Source organism: Zonotrichia albicollis, chromosome 23 (assembly GCF_047830755.1).
Source record: "Zonotrichia albicollis isolate bZonAlb1 chromosome 23, bZonAlb1.hap1, whole genome shotgun sequence".
Taxonomy (NCBI): domain Eukaryota; kingdom Metazoa; phylum Chordata; class Aves; order Passeriformes; family Passerellidae; genus Zonotrichia; species Zonotrichia albicollis.
In genome coordinates, this window is record NC_133841.1 from 4,282,531 (window position 1) to 4,303,970 (window position 21,440).

At 53.4% G+C, this 21,440-nt stretch overlaps 4 pseudogenes; 2 read left to right on the forward strand and 2 right to left on the reverse strand.

Annotated features, from left to right (window-relative positions):
- Positions 1-1,097: 1,097 nt before the first annotated feature.
- On the reverse strand, positions 1,098-1,864 carry LOC141731571 (feather keratin Cos1-2-like; annotated as a pseudogene).
- Positions 1,865-6,191: 4,327 nt separating this feature from the next.
- On the reverse strand, positions 6,192-6,952 carry LOC141731570 (feather keratin Cos1-2-like; annotated as a pseudogene).
- Positions 6,953-10,886: 3,934 nt separating this feature from the next.
- Positions 10,887-11,563, forward strand: LOC141731564 (feather keratin Cos2-2-like; annotated as a pseudogene).
- Positions 11,564-16,355: 4,792 nt separating this feature from the next.
- LOC141731584 (feather keratin Cos1-2-like) lies at positions 16,356-17,115 on the forward strand (annotated as a pseudogene).
- The last annotated feature ends 4,325 nt before the right edge of the window (positions 17,116-21,440 follow it).

A 21,440-nucleotide genomic window follows, 5' to 3' on the forward strand; every position in this document is an offset into this window, starting at 1 on the left:
GGCCTGGAGGGCCTTCCCTGCCCAGCAGTGCCAGCCACTGACACACCCTCAGCCCCCAGTTCCTTCTCTGCAGGAGCCTGGACAGGGTCATGGCACCCACATCTCTCAAGGACAATACCAAACCCAGGCCACCCTTTGGATGCCACCTCCAGGCTGACTTGGCAGCCATCAGCTTTTCCCAGGGTCCTTGTTCCTGCCCCATGGAGAAGTTTTGATGTGGCAGAGTACTGTTTTCTCTGTGGGAATGGAGGAGTCCACTGACCACAGAGGCCTTTGTCCCATAGTCCCGGAGCTGTGGGATATTGATGCTGTCACGGAGAATGTGTGATATGGAAAAAGTGTTGTCGGTGTTTGGGCGGTGGAGATCAGAGGATGGGAAAGTTTATCCTCTCCCACATTCAGAAGGGGAAAATGTGTCAGCCTACAACAAAGTATGAAGATGGTTTTGGTTCTGTCCCCATGCTCTCTTGTTCCTGTGAAACCTCTCAACCCTGCTTGTTTGGTTGAAACCTGAGGAGAAAACTAATGTGAGGGTGGTGTTTGAAGAGAGAATGATGTGGAATTATCCCAGGCACTGCTGATTCCCATTCCCACTCCGGTGAACTCTGACATCATTTTCTTCTGATGATCACTCTTTGGGGGAAGCCAGGGATGTGTTTTGGAGCTCCAATAGAAACGGCACAAGGTAAAGGCCACCATGGAGTGTCCACCCTTGGCTTCCTCAAGCATTTGCTGTGAGGTCAATGGAAGAATTTCCACAAAAGGAAAGAGAGATCAGAAGGCCAGGTTTGGATGCAAAACAACTTTATTGAGTCTAAGGAAGAGAAGGAGGTAGCTGAAAGAGGACACCAGGAGCGGCCAGTGGGGCCCAGTGGGGGTGTCCATTTGCCTGCCCTGCAGAAGGACAGAAGGAGGTCAAACAGGCCCCACTAGGCTGGCAAAGGGAGGTGCTGACAGAAAAGGCAGGGAAGGGAAGAGAGTGGAAGAAAAGAGCAGTAAATCAAGGGCACAAATCCATTGTTCCAAAGATCCATCTTCAGTGCAGCTCCACGTTCTGAGGTTTGGGGGGTTCTTGCCCAAGGATGTTGCCAGCAGCTTTAGCAGGGACGACAACAACTGTTGCCATAGCAGTTGGTGATGCAGGAGATGTCAAAGCCCCCAGAGCTGATGGGCACTCCGCCACAGCTGAGGATGTTGCCAACAGCAGCAGAGGTGGAGGATCCCACGGCGGTGTTCTGTGGGGAGGAGCTGAGGATGGGCCCAGGCAGGGTCACCAGCACAGCAGGCGGCTCAATGACAACGTGGGAGCTCTGGCACTGCCTGACACAGCACTCAGTGCAGCTGCTGGCCAGCGGGCAGGGCCCACAGGGCTGGCAGCAAGGGTCACAGGGCTTGCAGCAGGACATGGCTCGGGTTCACAGGTGCACCTGGCACAGAGGGCAGGGAGAAGCACAAAGTGAGGACACGTGAGAAGTATCACTGTACCCAAACACCCTGCAGCCAAGGCACCTCCTGGCCCCCATTGCAGTGCCCAGCTCAAAGTCCAGGAGCCACCTGAGCCAAGTCCCAACCTCTCTCTCTCTGCACAAGACCTTCTCTCCCCTGCCCTCTCCCAGCACAAGCAGCTCCCAGCCCTGGGCTCCTTATAGCCCCTCTCAGCTGAGACCTCCAGCCAGGCAAGAGCTGCTCTTGAAGCAGCAGAAGGAGGCGAAGAGGCTTCATACTCACCTGATTCCTGAAGAGGAGGAGGAGGTGAGAGAAGTGGATGTGAGAGCAGAGACTTGGGCTGCCTTTTATACCAGTCCTGCCCTGCCTCAGGCCCACAGGCACCTTAGGGGAAGCCATAATTTTCTGACCAGCTCATGTCAAATGTGCATAATTCTACCTAATGGTAGAGGCTGTGTTCTGGTTTCCTACACTGCTGCGTCTATTTCCTGGCTTCTGCCCTGTGCGTTCCTATCTAAAGACTCTTTCTAGTGCCAGACGTAGTGATCCAAGAATTTCCGGGATATAAACACGTCAGAGTAGGCAGAATGCTTGGATCATGGTCTGGTGGCATTCCATGCAGGCACATGACCTGAACCTGTGTCATTCCTGTGGGTTTCTTGGTAGCCAAGCACTCAGGACATCACTCTCATTCTCCCTGTGTCTCTGCCCATCTCTACCGCATCCCTTTGTGACATCCCATGAGTTTTCACGTGTAGCTTGTTTTCCTGGCCCATTTTGGGAATGGATAGGGGACATAAGGTTTTCTTTGTGGCTTTGCTTCCCCTCTATTCCGTCTCCCTTTGGTCAGCACTCCATGCCTGCTTCTGCAGCTTGTTCCTGCTCTTGCCCTGGACTGGACTGCGTGCTGTTCTGCGTGGCCCTTGGCTGGATGGATGGTGCCCAGCAAGCTGCTCTGTCAATCCCCTTTCTCAGGCAGAAAGACAAGATAGAACCAGACTGATAACATCTTGAATCTTGAGTGAAGGAAGTTTGCCAAAGGTAAAGTGAAAGATTATGCATTCACAAGTACACTGGGAAAGAAAATCAATTTATGGCCTCCTTCCCTCAGGAAGTGATGGCTGGCAATTTCCCAGGAATCAGGGCTTCCTCCTGTGTCATGGTTGCTCATGATGGCACACTTTGTAACCAAGGCTGCAGGAATGGGCTCTGTGAGCAGAGTCCAGTGGCTCCAAGCAGCTGTGACTGAGTCAGCTCCAGCTGTGTCCAAAGGGGACTCTGCAATGCCCAGCACTGAGCACATTTGTCACACTGCTGATGCCTGTGTGCAAGCAGATTTCATTAGAAATGGTTTGGGCTGAAAGGCAACTTCAGAACCATTTCTTACTCATCCTCTTTCCCTCAACAGTGGGTCACTGATGAAACCCACTTAACGAGCTTTCTCCAAGCTTTTTCCAAATTGGTCCTGCACACTTCCAGGGCTGAGGCATCCAAACCATTTTGGGCATGTTAATACATTTCCTCAGTGTCCTCACAGAGAGTGACATCTTTGTCAGCTCCAAGGGAAATGGAAAAATAAAATTACAAGGCAGGGATTGCAACGCTGTTCTTCCTCCACACTTTTCCATTTGAGCAAAGTGGAAGAGTTGTCACGGAAAGAAGGAGAAATGAGAGGACGAGGTTTGAATGCAATAGAAACTTTATTAAGTCAAAATTAGAAAATATGGAGGATCAGAGAGGGCATGCGAGAACAGCAAGAAAGATGCAGTAGCATTTTGACCTACTGCGTTGCCAAGGCAAGGAAGAAAGCAGGTGCCACTAACCTGGCACTGAGTGCTGGTGACAGGAAAGGAAGGGAAGAGAAAAATGACAGGAGGACAATAAGGAAACAATAGTCCAAAGCTCGTAATACAATGTGTTAAATTCTGACTTCATTCCATCATCACAGTCCGAGCTATTTGAGGTTCTTGTCTGAGGATGTTGGTGGCAACACCCTTAGCAGGGACGACAGCACCTGCTGCCACCACAGCAGCTGGTGATGCAGGAGATGTCAAAGCCCCCAGAGCTGATGGGCACTCCCTCACAGCTCAGGATGCTGCCAACAGCAGCAGAGGTGGAGGATCCCACGGCGGTGTTCTGTGGGGAGGAGCTGAGGATGGGCCCAGGCAGGGTCACCAGCACAGCAGGCGGCTGAATGACAACGTGGGAGCTCTGGCACTGCCTGACACAGCACTCAGTGCAGCTGCTGGCCAGCGGGCAGGGCCCACAGGACTGGCAGCAAGGCTCGCAGGGCCGGCACTGCTGGCACTTCTCAGAGCAGGACATGTCTGGAGCCTGGCGCTGCACCTGGCACAGAGGGCAGGGAGGAAGCAGAGCACACGCACACCTCAGACACAGCCCGCAAGGCACCCCCAGCAGCACAAGGCCCCTGCTGCCTGCACAGCTCCAGCCTGGCCAGCCCCAACCTGGGCAGCCTTTGCCTCAGCCCAGCACACTCCTTCCCAGCTCAGCCAGGCCCAGCTCTGCTCCTGCCTAAGCTGCAGCAAAATCAGCCCCTCAGCCCAGCCTCAGCCTCTGGCCAGAACACACGCTCTGCCCTCTGCCCACACCAGCACCAGCACAAAACAGCCCCACAAGAACAAGGAGCAGCAACAAAGCTCTAAAAGCTCAATGCTGCCTTGGAGAGGGTGAAGGAGAAAGATGCTTCCAATTCACCTGGTTCCCAAGGACCAGGAGGTGACAGAAGTGGATGAGAGAGCCCCCAGTTGGGCTGCCTTTTATCCTGGCCCCACAGTGCCTCAGGGCCCATAGATTGTGCTGCGCCGGTGACGATGTTCCTGCATGATCCCAAACGAATGGAAAGATCTCTGGGAATGGTATGGCATGAGCTGGATTTTCCCTCCACCATGACTTTGCATTTCCTGGATTACCTCATTCCCAATCCCTCACGGATACTTCTTTTGGGTGTTGGTATGCACGATTCCATGATTCCTGGGGCCAAGGATGTGTCAGTGTGGGTAAGAGACATGAAGTGTGAAACAGATCACAAGGAGGCAGGTGATTCCAGCCTGAGGCATTCTTTGGGTTATTTTCTGTTCCTGCTACCTGGAAGTGCCTCATCTGCTCCCAGCCCTCCAGTCTTTGGCTCATCAGCCAACAGCTCTCCTTCATGCCTTGCCTTGGAGGTAAAACCACTTTGCCTTCCTCCTCACCTTCACAGTGCATGGGACTCCTGTAGCCGTGCTGCCTGAGCTTCTGCCTTGCTTGGTGTTCACAGAGTCTGCTCTGGCTGGGAGCTCCCCAGCATCTCCTCAGTGCGCTCCCTTCCTCAGGCCTCTGCCCCGTGTGCTCCCCCACAATCATGTGCGTGGCAGTGTGGCTGTGGCCCAGTGTGTGCCAGTGTCTGCCCATGTCTATGCTTGTGCCCTCCTGGGAACAGCCCCTGAGAGCCTCTGGCCTGCACGGGGATGGTTGTGCACAGGGCAGGGCCCTTGTGCAACCCCCATGCCCATGTGCCTGTGCCCGTGTGCTGGGCTCTGGGCTCTGGGCTGATCTCTGAGCACCCCTGGCCAGGCTGGCAGTGTGTCAGTGCCTCGGCTGTGTATGCACAGCTGGGCCTGAGCTGAGCTCTCAGCCCAGCCATTGCACTGCCTGGAGGGCCCTCCCTGCCCAGCAGTGCCAGCCACTGACACACCCTCAGCCCCCAGTTCCTTCTCTGCAGGAGCCTGGACAGGGCCACAGCACCCACATCTCTCAAGGACAATCCCAAACCCAGGCCATCCCTTTCATGCCATCTCCAGGCAGCTTTGGGGCTCTCAGCTGTTGTCCCAAGCCCTTGTTCCTGCCTCAGGGAGAAGTGTTGATATGACAGCGTTCTGTTTTCTCTGTGGAGATGGGGAAATCCATTGATCACAGTGGCCTTTGCCCTATAGTCCCGGAGCTGTGGGATATTGATGCTGTCAAGGAGAATGTGTGATATGGAAAAAGTGTTGTCGGTGTCTGGGTGGTGCAGACCAGAGGATGGGAAAGTTTATCCTCTCCCACATTCAGAAGGGGAAAATGTGTTAGCCTACAACAAAGTATGAAGATGGTTTTGGTTCTGTCCCCATGCTCTCTTGTTCCTGTGAAACCTCTCAACCCTGCTTGTTTGGTTGAAACCTGAGGAGAAAACTAATGTGAGGGTGGTGTTTGAAGAGAGAATGATGTGGAATTATCCCAGGCACTGCTGATTCCCATTCCCACTCCGGAGAACTCTGACATCATTTTCTTCTGATGATCACTATGTGGGGGAAGCCAGGGATGTGTTTTGGAGCTCCAATAGAAACGGCACAAGGTAAAGGCCACCATGGAGTGTCCACTTTTGGCTTCCTCAAGCAATTGCTGTGAGGTCACTGGAAGAATTAACAAACAAGGAAGGAGAGATCAGACGGCCAGGTTTGGATGCAAAACAACTTTATTGAGTCTAAGGAAGAGAAGGAGGTAGCTGAAAGAGGACACCAGGAGCGGCCAGTGGGGCCCAGTGGGGGTGTCCACTTGCCTGCCCTGCAGAAGGACAGAAGGAGGTCAAACAGGCCCCACTAGGCTGGCAAAGGGAGGTGCTGACAGAAAAGGCAGGGAAGGGAAGAGAGTGGAAGAAAAGAGCAGTAAATCAAGGGCACAAATCCATTGTTCCAAAGATCCATCTTCAGTGCAGCTCCACGTTCTGAGGTTTGGGGGGTTCTTGCCCAAGGATGTTGCCAGCAGCTTTAGCAGGGACGACAACAACTGCTGCCATAGCAGTTGGTGATGCAGGAGATGTCAAAGCCCCCAGAGCTGATGGGCACTCCGCCACAGCTGAGGATGTTGCCAACAGCAGCAGAGGTGGAGGATCCCACGGCAGTGTTCTGTGGGGAGGAGCTGAGGATGGGCCCAGGCAGGGTCACCAGCACAGCAGGCGGCTGAATGACAACGTGGGAGCTCTGGCACTGCCTGACACAGCACTCATTGCAGCTGCTGGCCAGCGGGCAGGGCCCACAGGGCTGGCAGCAAGGGTCACAGGGCCTGCAGCAGGACATGGCTCGGGCTCACAGGTGCACCTGGCACAGAGGGCAGGGAGAAGCACAAAGTGAGGACACGTGAGAAGTATCACTGTACCCAAACACCCTGCAGCCAAGGCACCCCCTGTCCCCCATTGCAGAGCCCAGCTCAAAGCCCAGAAGCCACCTGAGCCAAGTCCCAGCCTCTCTCTCTCTACACAAGACCTTCTCTCCTCTGCCCTCTCCCAGCACAAGCAGCTCCCAGCCCTGGGCTATGACAGCCCCTCTCAGCTGAGACCTCCAGCCAGGCAAGGACTGGTCTTGAAGCAGCAGCAGGTGGAGGAAAAGAGGCTTCGCCCTCACCTGATTCCTGAAGAGGACGAGGAGGTGAGAGAAGTGGATGCGAGAGCAGAGACTTGGGCTGCCTTTTATACCAGTCCTGCCCTGCCTCAGGCACCTTAGGGGAAGCCATAATTTTCTGACCAGCACATGTCAAATGTGCACCATCCCAGTTAATGGTAGAGGCTGTGTTCTGGTTTCCTACACTGCAGCCTCTATTTCCTGGCTTCTGCCCTGTGCGTTCCTATCTAAAGACTCTTTCTAGTGCCAGAAGTAGTGATCCAAGAATTTCCGGGATATAAACACGTCAGAGTAGGCAGAATGCTTGGATCATGGTCTGGTGGCATTCCATGCAGGCACATGACCTGAACCTGTGTCATTCCTGTGGGTTTCTTTGTGGCCAAGCACTCAGGACATCACTCTCATTCTCCCTGTATCCCTGCCCATCTCTACCGCATCCCTTTGTGACATCCCATGAGTTTTCACGTGCAGCCTGTTTTCCTGGCCCATTTTGGGAATGGACAGGGGACATAATGTATTCTTTGTGGCCTTGCTTCCCCTCTATTACGTCTCCCTTTGGTCAGCACTCCATGCCTGTTTCTGCAGCTCGTTCCTGCTCTTGCCTTGGGCTGGACTGCGAGCTGTGCTGGGTGGCCCTTGGCTGGATGGATGGTGCCCAGCAAGCTGCTCTGTCAATCCCCTTTCTCAGGCAGAAAGACAAGATAAAACCAAACTGATAACATCTTGAATCTTGAATGAAGGAAGTTTGCCAAAGGTAAAGAGAAAGATTATGCATTCACAAGTACACTGGGAAAGAAAATCAATTTATGGCCTCCTTCCCTCAGGAGTGATGGCTGCCAATTTCCCAGGAATCAGGGCTTCTTCCTGTGTCATGGTTGCTCATGATGGCACACTTTGTAACCAAGGCTGCAGGAATGGGCTCTGTGAGCAGAGTCCAGTGGCTCCAGGCAGCTGTGACTGAGTCAGCTCCAGCTGTGTGCAAAGGGGACTCTGCAATGCCCAGCACTGAGCACATTTGTCACACTGCTGATGCCTGTGTGCAAGCAGATTTCATTGGAAATGGTTTGGGCTGGAAGGCAACTTCAAGACCATTTCTTTCTTGTCCTCCTTCCCTCAACAGAGGGTCACTGATGACACCCACTAAACCAGATTGCACCAAGCTGTGTACCTCCTGGTCTTGAACATTTCCAATCTTGAGGGTTCACAAACCTTTTTGGGCAAGTTATTTCAATGCCTCACTGTCCTAACAGAGAGGGACATCTTTGCCACCTCTAAAACAAGAAGGAACAAATAAAATTGCACTTCAGGGATTGCAACGCTATACTTCCTCCCCCTTTTTCCAGTGTGTGTAAATGGACGAGTTTCACAGAAAGGATGAGAAATCAGAGGCCGAGGTTTGAATGCAAAAGAACTTTATTGAATCAGGAGAAGAGAAGAAGAAGGCTCAGAGAGTACGCCGAAATGCAGCAACTAAGATGCAGCAGAGATGTCTGATGTCATGGCTTCTGAGGGAAGGAGGCCAACAGGCTCCACCATGTTGGCATCATGTGATGTTAAGAGGAAAGGAAGGGAAGAGAAAAATGAGACAAGGAGAAGAAGAAAAGAACAGTTCAAAGTTCGAAATCCAGTGTGTTAAGTTCTGACTTCATTCCATCATCACTGTCCAAGGTTCTTGCATGAGGATGTTGGCAGCAGCATCCTTAGCAGGGACGACAGCATCTGCTGCCACCACAGCAGTTGGTGATGCAGGAGATGTCAAAGCCCCCAGAGCTGATGGGCACTCCCTCACAGCTCAGGATGCTGCCAACAGCAGCAGAGGTGGAGGATCCCACGGCGGTGTTCTGTGGGGAGGAGCTGAGGATGGGCCCAGGCAGGGTCACCAGCACAGCAGGCGGCTGAATAACAACGTGGGAGCTCTGGCACTGCCTGACACAGCACTCAGTGCAGCTGCCGGCCAGCGGGCAGGGCCCACAGGACTGGCAGCAAGGCTCGCAGGGCCGGCACTGCTGGCACTTCTCAGAGCAGGACATGTCTGGAGCCTGGCGCTGCACCTGGCACAGAGGGCAGGGAGGAAGCAGAGCACACGCACACCTCAGACACAGCCCGCAAGGCACCCCCAGCAGCACAAGGCCCCTGCTGCCTGCACAGCTCCAGCCTGGCCAGCCCCAACCTGGGCAGCCTTTGCCTCAGCCCAGCACGCTCCTTCCCAGCTCAGCCAGGCCCAGCTCTGCTCCTGCCTAAGCTGCAGCAAAATCAGCCCCTCAGCCCAGCCTCAGATGCAGCAAAATCAGCCCCTCAGCCCAGCCTCAGCCTCTGGCCAGAATACACGCTCTGCCCTCTGCCCACACCAGCACCAGTGCAGAACAGCCCCAGAAGAACAAGGAGAGGCAACAATGGCCAGAAAGTTCAATGCTCCCTTGGAGAGTGTGGAGGAGACAGGGGCTTCCAACTCACCTGGTTCCCAAGGAGCAGGAGGTGACAGAAGTGGATGAGAGAGCCCCCAGTTGGGCTGCCTTTTATCCTGGCCCCACAGTGCCTCAGGGCCCACAGATTGTGCTGCGCAGGTGACGACGTATCTGCATGATCCCAAATGAATGGAAAGATCTCTGGGAATGGTATGGCATGGATTGGATTTTCCCTCTACCATGACTTTGCATTTCCTGGATTACCTCATTCCCATTCCCTCACAGACACTTCTTCTGAGGGCTGGTATGCAAGATTCCATGATTCTTGTGGGCGAGGATGTGTGAGACTGGGCCATAGACATGAACTAAGTGCAGAAGTGATCCCGGGGATGCAGGTGATGCCAACGTGGGGCACTCTTTTGGATTTTTTATGTTTCTGATGACTGCAAGGGCCCTTCCTTTCCCAGCCCTCCAGTCTTTGGCTCGGCACCCTAGGCCTCCCTTGAGTATCATCCTTGTCCTTCTCTTAAAATCTTTTTGTATTCCTTCGCTGCATGCACAGTCTCTGAGGGACCTGTTGCACTGCTGCGAGAACCACAGCGTCTGTGAGTATCTGCACATCCATGTGCTTTTGCACTTGTGGGAACACACCCCTGATTGCTGCAGTCCTGCATTTGGAGTGTTCTCCACATAGTAGAGCACCTGTCTACAACCATACTCTAGGGAATTCTATTTGTGCATTGCTGCACTGTGAGTGATGTCTAGAGAGAACAATACACTGGATTAAGCAAGGATAGTAGAGGTGTTGTTCAGTGCTTACTACTCCAAGTTTTGACTGCCGTCAAAAGCCTCGGGAGCTACCAAGATGGTGCTAGAGCTGGGCTTGGGACACTGGACTTCCCTGGAGGCTCTGGGAGTCCTGGGGATTAATGGCTACACATTAATGATTGGCAGCCCAATTTCAGATCTTGGTCCTTTGTATTAGCAGGAGGTTTGGGGATTAGAGTAGGAGGAAGCTGAATGTCTGGATCTCGATTCTTTGAGTCCCTGCTGAAGGGAAGATGGGGTGAACAGATATGGCCAACTGCCAATTGACATATCTGAATATTCAAGTTAATTTCCTACATATTTTCCCAACCCTGTTCACCTCAGAATGGAGAATCATAGAGTGGCTGCAGGGCACTGGCTGTCCAGCCTAGATCAACCCAACACAGGTGGTAATAACAATCAAGGATTGTTGGCAAGAACATGTGGTGAGAAAGACCTGCATATGGCTGGAGAAGGGACCTAGGGAGGTAGGGCAGCAATTTTCGGGGAGATGTATCCTTGCTGTGGCTACTGGAAAGAAACAAAATAAAGCACAAGAAAACAGCAGGAATGAGGCAGAGAAATGGGCATGGATTGTTGAACAATTATGCTGACCTAGAAGGGAGGAATAAAAATGCAACACGTGCCTGCATGGAATGCCATCAGACCATGGTCCAAGCATTCTGCCCACTCTGACGTGTTTATACCCCAGAAATTCTTGTTTCTCTCATCCCAGTCCTAACAGAAGACTTCAGATAGGAACGCACACGGCAGAAGCCAGGAAATGAAAAGGCAGAAATGCAGGAAATCAGGATACAGACCCTACCATTAACTATGATGGTGCGCATTCGAAATGAGCTGGTCAGAAAATTATGACTTCCACTAAGGTGCCTCTGGGCCTGAGGCAGGGCAGGACTGCTATAAAAGACAGCCCAAGTCTCTGCTCTCTCATCCACTTCTCTCACCTCCTCCTCCTCTTCAGGAATCAGGTGAGTACAAAGCCTCTTCGCCTCCTTCTGCTGCTTCAAGAGCAGCTCTTGCCTGGCTGGAGGTCTCAGCTGAGAGGGGCTATAAGGAGCCCAGGGTTGGGAGCTGCTTGTGCTGGGAGAGGGCAGGGGAGAGAAGGTCTGAAGATTGTTTGGGTGCAGTGCTGCTTCTCATGTGTCCTCACTTTGTGCTTCTCCCTGCCTTCTGTGCCAGGTACACCTGTGACCCCCAGCCATGTCCTGCTGCAAGTCCTGTGACCCTTGCTGCCAGCCCTGTGGGCCCTGCCCGCTGGCCAGCAGCTGCACTGAGTGCTGTGTCAGGCAGTGCCAGAGCTCCCACGTTGTTATTCAGCCGCCTGCTGTGCTGGTGACCCTGCCTGGGCCCATCCTCAGCTCCTCCCCACAGAACACCGCCGTGGGATCCTCCACCTCTGCTGCTGTTGGCAGCATCCTGAGCTGTGAGGGAGTGCCCATCAGCTCTGGGGGCTTTGACATCTCCTGCATCACCAACTGCTATGGCAACAGTTGTTGTCGTCCCTGCTAAAGCTGATGGTGACATCCTTAAGGAACAACCTCCAAGACCTCAGAACCTGGCGCTGGAATGATGATGGAAGTTTTGGAACGTTAAATTTATGCTATTAGCTTACTTTTGCCTTCTACGACTCCCTTCCCTTTCTTTTGCATTCCTTTCCTGTCACCACCATGCAATGTCAGCCTAGTGGGACCTCTTTACTTCTCTTCCTCCCTATCTCTGGAGGCCAGGCAGATGGACACCCCCACTGCACCGTAGTGGCTGCTCCAGATGCCTTCCGTGAGCCTCCTCCTTTTCTTCTTTAGTCTCAATAAAGTTGTTTTGCATCCAAGCCTTGGCCTCTGATTCTCTTTTCATTTATGGCATGTTCTTCCAGGGAGCTCAGGAGAAAACATAGAGAAGTAGTGGGTGGAACTCCCTACAGTGGATTTGACTTTTTGCCCTTTACGTGGCAGCTGTCAAACACATCCCTGGCTAGTCCACTGAAATGACTCTCAGGGTGAAGATGGCAGGGAATGGAAACCAGGGAGGCCTGGGGAAAGCCCACAACCTCTTCTCTTCCAACTGTCCTCACATTTAATGTTCATCCCAGCTTCTGTCCAGACAGGCAGGGCTGAGGGGTTTCATGATTAGCATTCTATCAGCCACACAAAAGAGCTGATTGGGAACTGCTTTTCTCTGGGGTCCTTTGCTGGTTCATCCAGGAACCGCCAATCTTCCTCCAATGTCGCAAAATGCAGCCAAGTGGGGATTTTTTTTACCATGCCCCTTCTAGATTGTCTACTACTTATTTCTAAGATTCTTAGAGAAGTGCTGCGAAGTCGATTCATCTAGAATATGCATGGGCAGGTTCCTCATCATGTTTTTGCCTCTAGCCATGTGGCCCCACCTCCATGCTCTGAATAATGCAAAATGCACCAGGCATACAGTTAGCGATTTTTTATCATATGCAGTGTTTACACACTCATATTCATTAGCGAGGCAAACACACTTGACTTATTTTAAATAGTTGCCATCCTTATCACCAGTCCCTTTATACTTCTTTGGGTTCTGTCCTCAAGCCTGATTTCCGTCTTAGGCAGCTGATCCTCCAGTGCAACATTTGAGTCAGGCCAATATTGTTGTTTAGCAGAACTTCTATTTTGTCAGAATTCAAGGTCTGAGCTAGCATCCTGCTTGCCATTTGCAGGACTTCTGTTTGCATAAATTACACCCTTAAGGTACTTTTCACCACCCAGACATGGTCAAACTCTTTTCCCCACATGCCTCCTTCTCGTTGACAGAAACATTTTGCCAGAGCTCCTGGCTGAGGACAAAGGCCTGTGTGGCCACAGGAATCCTCCAACTCTGATGAGACACCAGTGGTCTGTCACCTCAAAGCACCCCCATGAGGCAGGAGCAAGGTTGTATGAAAAAGCTGATGGCCCCAAGAAAGCCTGGAGGTAGCATCCAAGGGATGGTCTGGGTTTGGGATTGTCCTTGAGAGATGTGGGTGCTGTGGCCCTGTCCAGGCTCCTGCAGAGAAGGGACTGGCGGCTAAGTGTGTGTCAGTGGCTGGCACTGCTGGGCAGGGAAGGCCCTCCAGGCCGTGCAATGGCTGGGCTGAGAGCTCAGCTCAGGCCCAGCTGTGCACACACAGCCAGGGCACTGACACACTGCCAGCCTGGCCAGGGGTGCTCAGAGATCAGCCCAGAGCACAGAGCCCAGCACACGGGCACAGGCACACGGGCATGGGGGTTGCACGCAAGGGCCCTGCCCTGTGCACAACCATCCCCGTGCAGGCCAGAGGCTCTCAGGGGCTGTTCCCAGCAGGCCACAAGCATAGACATGGGCAGACACTGGCACACACTGGGCCACAGCCACACTGCCACGCACATGACTGTGGGGGAGCACATGGGGCAGAGGCCTGAGCAAGGGTTGGGAGGGAGGAGATGCTGGGGAGCTCCCAGCCAGAGCAGATTCTATGAACACCAAGCAAGGCAGAAGCTCAGGCAGCACTGCTACAGGAGTCCCATGCACTGTGAAGGTGAGGAGGAAGGCAAAGTGGTTTTACCTCCAAGGCAAGGCATGGAGGAGAGGCGTTGGGTGATGAGACAAAGACTGGAGGGCTGGGAGCAGATGAGGCACTTCCAGGTAGCAGGAACAGAAAATAACCCACAGAATGCCTCAGGCTGCAATCACCTGCCTCCTTGTGATCTGTTCCACACTTAGTTCATGTCTCTTACCCACAATGACACATCCTTGGCCCCAGGAATCATGGAATCGTGCATACCAGCACTCAGAAGAAGTGTCCATGGGGGAATGGGAATGAGGTAATCCAGGAAATGCAAAGTCATGGTGGAGGGAAAATCCAACTCATGCCATACCATTCCCAGAGATCTTTCCATTCATTTGGGATCATGCAGGAACATTGTCACCTCCACAGCAAAAACTGTGGGCCCTGAGGCACTGTGGGGCCAGGATAAAAGGCAGCCCAACTGGGGGGTCTCTCATTCACTTCTGTCACCTCCTGCTCCTTGGGAACCAGGTGAGTTGGAAGCCCCTTTCTCCTCGACCCTCTCCAAGACAGCATTGAGCTTTCTGGCCCTTGTTGCTGCTCCTTGTTCTTGTGGGGCTGCACAGGTGCTGGTGTGGGCAGAGGGCAGAGCGTGTGTTCTGGCCAGAGGGTGAGGCTGGGCTGAGGGGCTGATTTTGCTGCAGCTTAGGCAGGAGCAGAGCTGGGCCTGGCTGAGCTGGGAAGGAGCGTGCTGGGCTGAGGCAAAGGCTGCCCAGGTTGGGGCTGGCCAGGCTGGAGCTGTGCAGGCAGCAGGGGCCTTGTGCTGCTGGGGGTGCCTTGCGGGCTGTGTCTGAGGTGTGCGTGTGCTCTGCTTCCTCCCTGCCCTCTGTGCCAGGTGCAGCGCCAGGCTCCAGACATGTCCTGCTCTGAGAAGTGCCAGCAGTGCCGGCCCTGCGAGCCTTGCTGCCAGTCCTGTGGGCCCTGCCCGCTGGCCGGCAGCTGCACTGAGTGCTGTGTCAGGCAGTGCCAGAGCTCCCACGTTGTTATTCAGCCGCCTGCTGTGCTGGTGACCCTGCCTGGGCCCATCCTCAGCTCCTCCCCACAGAACACCGCCGTGGGATCCTCCACCTCTGCTGCTGTTGGCAGCATCCTGAGCTGTGAGGGAGTGCCCATCAGCTCTGGGGGCTTTGACATCTCCTGCATCACCAACTGCTGTGGTGGCAGCAGATGCTGTCGTCCCTGCTAGAGATGCTGCCCGAACATCGTCAGGCAAGAACCTTGGACCGTGATGATGGAATGAAGTCAGAACTTAACACGTTGGATTTATAGCTTTGAACTATTTTTTTCTTCTCCTCCTCTCATTTTTCTCTTCCCTTCCTTTCCTGTCACCACCCCTCAATGCCAACCTGGTGGGGCCAGTTGGCCTCCTTCCCTCAGCAGCCCACGACATCAGACATCCCTGCTGCATCTTCGAGGCTGCATTTGGGTGCACTCTCTGAGCCTTCCTCTTATCTTGTTTTGACTTAATAAAGTTCTTTTGCATTCAAACCTCGGCCTCTGATTTCTCTTTCCTTCTGTGACAGCCCTTCCAGGTTGCTCACTGGAAAATGAGTGGAGGAAGCACAATGATGTCATCCCTGCAGTGCAATTTTTGTTTCTTCCTTTTCCCTTGGTGGTGACAAAGATGTCCCTCTATGTGAGGACCATGAGGCATTGAAATAACTTGCCCAGAAAGATTTTGATGCCTCAGCACTGGAAGCATGGAAGACCGGGATGGACAGAGCTTGCTGCAAGCGGGTTTAGTGGGTGTCATCAGTGCCCACCTGTTTAGGGTGGGAGCATGGGAAAGAAATGGTCCTGAAGTTGCCTTCCAGCCCAAACCATTTCTAATGAAATTTGTATTCACAGAGGCATCAGCAGTGGGACAAATGTGCTCAGTGCTGGGCATTGCAGAGTCCCCTTTGGACACAGCTGGAGCTGACTCAGTCACAGCTGCCTGGAGCCACTGGACTCTGCTCACAGAGCCCATTCCTGCAACCTTGGTTACAAAGTGTGCCATCATGAGCAACCATGACACAGGAGGAAGCCCTGATTCCTGGGAAATTGCCAGCCATCACTTCCTGAGGAAAGAAGGCCATATATTGATTTTGTTTCCCAATGTACTTGTGCATACATAACCTGTCACATTTGCTTAGCAAATTGCCTTCTTTCCAACTCCAAATTGTTATCAGTTTGGTTTTATCTTGTCTTTCTGCCTGAGAAAGGGGATTGACAGAGCAGCTTGCTGGGCACCATCCATCCAGCCAAGGGCCACCCAGCACAGCTCGCAGTCCAGCCCAGGGCAAGAGCAGAACAAGCTGCTGAAACAGGCATGGTATGCTGACCAAAGGGAGACGTAATAGAGGGGAAACAAGACCACAAGGAACACCTTCTGTCCTCTATCCATTCCCAAAATGGGCCAGGAAAACAGGCTGCACATGAAAACTCATGGGATGTCACAAAGGGATGAGGGAGAGATGGACAGGGATATAGGAAGAATGAGATTGATGTCCTGAGTGCTGTGCCACAAAGAAACCCACAGGAATGACACAAGTTTAGGTCATGAGCCTGCATGGAATGCCACCAGACCATGATCCAAGCATTCTGCCTACTCTGACATGTTTGTATCCTGGAAATTCTTGGGACTCTCATTCCTGGCCCTAGAATAAGTGTTCAGGAAAACACAGGGCAGGAGCCAGGAAATAGAGGCTGCAGTGCAGGAAAGCAGGACACAGCCCCTACCATTAACTGGGATAGTGCACATTTGGCATGTGCTGCTCAGAAAATTATGGCTTCCACTAAGGTGCCTGTGGGCCTGAGGCAAGGCTGGACTGCTATAAAAGGCAGCCCAAGTCTCTGCTCTCTCATCCACTTCTCTCACCTCCTCCTCTTCAGGAATCAGGTGAGCGGGAAGCCTCTTCTCCTCTTGCTTGTTTGAGACCAGCTCTTGCCTGGCTGGAGGTCTCAGCTGAGAGGGGCTGTCATAGCCCAGGGCTGGGAGCTGCTTGTGCTGGGAGAGGGCAGGGGAGAGAAGGTCTTGTGCAGACAGAGAGAAGCTGGGACTTGGCTCAGGTGGCTCCTGGGCTTTGAGCTGGGCACTGCAATGGGGGCCAGGAGGTGCCTTGGCTGCAGGGTGTTTGGGTGCAGTGCTGCTTCTCACGTGTCCTCACTTTGTGCTTCTCCCTGCCCTCTGTTCCAGGTGCACCTGTGAGCCCCAGCCATGTCCTGCTGCAGGCCCTGTGACCCTTGCTGCCAGCCCTGTGGGCCCTGCCCGCTGGCCAGCAGCTGCAATGAGTGCTGTGTCAGGCAGTGCCAGAGCTCCCACGTTGTCATTGAGCCGCCTGCTGTGCTGGTGACCCTGCCTGGGCCCATCCTCAGCTCCTCCCCACAGAACACCGCCGTGGGATCCTCCACCTCTGCTGCTGTTGGCAACATCCTCAGCTGTGGCGGAGTGCCCATCAGCTCTGGGGGCCTTGACCTCTCCTGCATCACCAACTGCTATGGCAACAGCTGTTGTCGTCCCTGCTAAAGGTGCTGGTGACAACCTTGGGCAAGAACCTCCACAACCTCAGGACATGGAGCTGCACTGAAGATGCATCTTTGGAACAATGGATTTGTGCCCTTGCTGCTGTTTCTTTCCATTCTCTTCCCTTCCCTGCCTTTCCTGTCAGCACCCCCCAAGGCCAGCCTTGTGGGACCTGTTTGCCTCCCTCCATCCCTTTGCCGGCCAGGCAAGTGGACACCCCCACTGCGCCCCTGTGTCTTCTCATTGTGTCTTCTTTCAGCTACCTCCTTCTTTTCCTTAGACTCAATAAAGCTGTTTTGCATCCAAACCTGGTCCTCTGCTTTCTCATTCCTTGTGTGGAAACTCTTCCACTCAATTCACGTCAAAAGATAGAGGAAGCTGAGGGTGGACACTTTGTTGTGGCCTTTACTTTGTGCCTTTTTAATTGGAGCTCCCAAACACATCCCTGGCTTCCCCCAAAATTGTGATCATTAGGAGAGTATGTCGTCAAATGGTCACAGGAGTGGGAATGGGAAATAGCAGTGACTGGGATAGTCCACAACCTCCCCTCTGCAAACACTTCCTTCACATTAATCATCTGCTCAGCTTCTTAGTACAAAGGCAGAGCTGAATGTTTACACAGGATCAAATGAGCATAAGGACGGAACCAAAACCAAAACCATCCCCACTTCATGTGGAAGGCTGCCACTGTTTCCTCTTCTGGATTGGTAGAGGAAAAACTCCCGCCTATTCCAACATCCATCTCCCAGACACAGTTAACAGATTCTGTCCACATTCCTCATTTTCACTCACAGCATGATTTTCCCACAGCTCCTGGATAATGGGGCAAAGGCCACTGCGGTCAGTGGACTGCTCCAGTCTCACAGAGACAAAAAACCACTGTCATATTGAAACTGAAACTTCTCCATGAGGCTAGAGCAAGGACACTGGGAAAGAGCTGAGAGCCCCAAGGCAGCCTGGAGGTGGCATCAAAGGCATGGCCTGGGTTTGGATTGTCCTTGAGAGATGTGGGTGCTGTGGCCCTGTCCAGGCTCCTGCAGAGAAGGATCTGGGGGCTGAGGGTGTGTCAGTGGCTGGCACTGCTGGGCAGGGAAGGCCCTCCAGGCCGTGCAATGGCTGGGCTGAGAGCTCAGCTCAGGCCCAGCTGTGCACACACAGCCAGGGCACTGACACACTGCCAGCCTGGCCAGGGGTGCTCAGAGATCAGCCCAGAGCACAGAGCCCAGCACACGGGCACAGGCACACGGGCACGGGGGTTGCACACAAAGGCCCTGCCCTGTGCACAACCATCCCCGTGCAGGCCAGAGGCTCTCAGGGGCTGTTCCCAGCAGGCCACAAGCATAGGCATGGGCAGACACTGGCACGCGCTGGGCCACAGCCACAGTGCCACACACATGATTGTGGGGGAGCACATGGGGCAGAGGCCTGAGCAAGGGTTGGGAGGGAGGAGATGCTGGGGAGCTCCCAGCCAGAGCAGACTCTGTGAACACCAAGCAAGGCAGAAGCTCAGGCAGCACTGCTACAGGAGTCTCATGCACTGTGAAGGCTGAGGAGGAAGGCAAATTGGTTTTACCTCCAAGGCAAGGCATGAAGGAGAGGCGTTGGGTGATGAGACAAAGACTGGAGGGCTGGCAGCAGATGAGGCACTTCCAGGTAGCAGGAAAAGAAAATAACACAAAGAATGCCTCAGGCTGCCATCACCTGCCTCCTTGTGATCTGTTTCACACTTAGTTCATGTCTCTTACCCACAATGACACATCCTTGGCCCCAGGAATCATGGAATCTTGCATACCAGCACTCAGAAGAAGTGTCCATGGGGGAATGGGAATGAGGTAATCCAGGAAATGCAAAGTCATGGTGGAGGGAAAATCCAACTCATGCCATACCATTCCCAGAGATCTTTCCATTCATTTGGGATCATGCAGGAACATCGTCACCTCCACAGCAAAAACTGTGGGCCCTGAGGCACTGTGGGGCCAGGATAAAAGGCAGTCCAACTGGGGGCTCTCTCATTCACTTCTGTCACCTCCTGCTCCTTGGGAACCAGGTGAGTTGGAAGCCGCTTTCTCCTCCACCCTCTCCAAGGGAGCATTGAGTTTTCTGGCCCTTGTTGCTGCTCCTGTTCTTCTGGGGCTGTTCTGCACAGGTGCTGGTGTGGGCAGAGGGCAGAGCGTGTGTTCTGGCCAGAGGGTGAGGCTGGGCTGAGGGGCTGATTTTGCTGCAGCTTAGGCAGGAGCAGAGCTGGGCCTGGCTGAGCTGGGAAGGAGCGTGCTGGGCTGAGACAAAGGCTGCCCAGGTTGGGGCTGGCCAGGCTGGAGCTGTGCAGGCAGCAGGGGCCTTGTGCTGCTGGGGGTGCCTTGCGGGCTGTGTCTGAGGTGTGCGTGTGCTCTGCTTCCTCCCTGCCCTCTGTGCCAGGTGCAGCGCCAGGCTCCAGACATGTCCTGCTCTGAGAAGTGCCAGCAGTGCCGGCCCTGCGAGCCTTGCTGCCAGTCCTGTGGGCCCTGCCCGCTGGCCAGCAGCTGCACTGAGTGCTGTGTCAGGCAGTGCCAGAGCTCCCACGTTGTTATTCAGCCGCCTGCTGTGCTGGTGACCCTGCCTGGGCCCATCCTCAGCTCCTCCCCACAGAACACCGCCGTGGGATCCTCCACCTCTGCTGCTGTTGGCAGCATCCTGAGCTGTGAGGGAGTGCCCATCAGCTCTGGGGGCTTTGACATCTCCTGCATCACCAACTGCTGTGGTGGCAGCAGGTGCTGTCGTCCCTGCTAAACATGCTGCCCGAACATCGTCAGGCAAGAACTTTGGACCGTGATGATGGAATGAAGTCAGAACTTAACACGTTGGATTTAGAGCTTTGAACTATTTTTTTCTTCTCCTCCTCTCATTTTTCTCTTCCCTTCCTTTCCTGTCACCACCCCTCAATGCCAACCTGGTGGGGCCAGTTGGCCTCCTTCCCTCAGCAGCCCACGACATCAGACATCCCTGCTGCATCTTCGAGGCTGCATTTGGGTGCACTCTCTGAGCCTTCCTCTTATCTTGTTTTGACTTAATAAAGTTCTTTTGCATTCAAACCTCGGCCTCTGATTTCTCTTTCCTTCTGTGACAGCCCTTCCAGGTTGCTCACTGGAAAATGAGTGGAGGAAGCACAATGATGTCATCCCTGCAGTGCAATTTTTGTTTCTTCCTTTTCCCTTGGTGGTGACAAAGATGTCCCTCTATGTGAGGACCATGAGGCATTGAAATAACTTGCCCAGAAAGATTTTGATGCCTCAGCACTGGAAGCATGGAAGACCGGGATGGACAGAGCTTGCTGCAAGCGGGTTTAGTGGGTGTCATCAGTGCCCACCTGTTTAGGGTGGGAGCATGGGAAAGAAATGGTCCTGAAGTTGCCTTCCAGCCCAAACCATTTCTAATGAAATTTGTATTCACAGAGGCATCAGCAGTGGGACAAATGTGCTCAGTGCTGGGCATTGCAGAGTCCCCTTTGGACACAGCTGGAGCTGACTCAGTCACAGCTGCCTGGAGCCACTGGACTCTGCTCACAGAGCCCATTCCTGCAACCTTGGTTACAAAGTGTGCCATCATGAGCAACCATGACACAGGAGGAAGCCCTGATTCCTGGGAAATTGCCAGCCATCACTTCCTGAGGAAAGAAGGCCATATATTGATTTTGTTTCCCAATGTACTTGTGCATACATAACCTGTCACATTTGCTTAGCAAATTGCCTTCTTTCCAACTCCAAATTGTTATCAGTTTGGTTTTATCTTGTCTTTCTGCCTGAGAAAGGGGATTGACAGAGCAGCTTGCTGGGCACCATCCATCCAGCCAAGGGCCACCCAGCACAGCTCGCAGTCCAGCCCAGGGCAAGAGCAGAACAAGCTGCTGAAACAGGCATGGTATGCTGACCAAAGGGAGACGTAATAGAGGGGAAACAAGACCACAAGGAACACCTTCTGTCCTCTATCCATTCCCAAAATGGGCCAGGAAAACAGGCTGCACATGAAAACTCATGGGATGTCACAAAGGGATGAGGGAGAGATGGACAGGGATATAGGAAGAATGAGATTGATGTCCTGAGTGCTGTGCCACAAAGAAACCCACAGGAATGACACAAGTTTAGGTCATGAGCCTGCATGGAATGCCACCAGACCATGATCCAAGCATTCTGCCTACTCTGACATGTTTGTATCCTGGAAATTCTTGGGACTCTCATTCCTGGCCCTAGAATAAGTGTTCAGGAAAACACAGGGCAGGAGCCAGGAAATAGAGGCTGCAGTGCAGGAAAGCAGGACACAGCCCCTACCATTAACTGGGATAGTGCACATTTGGC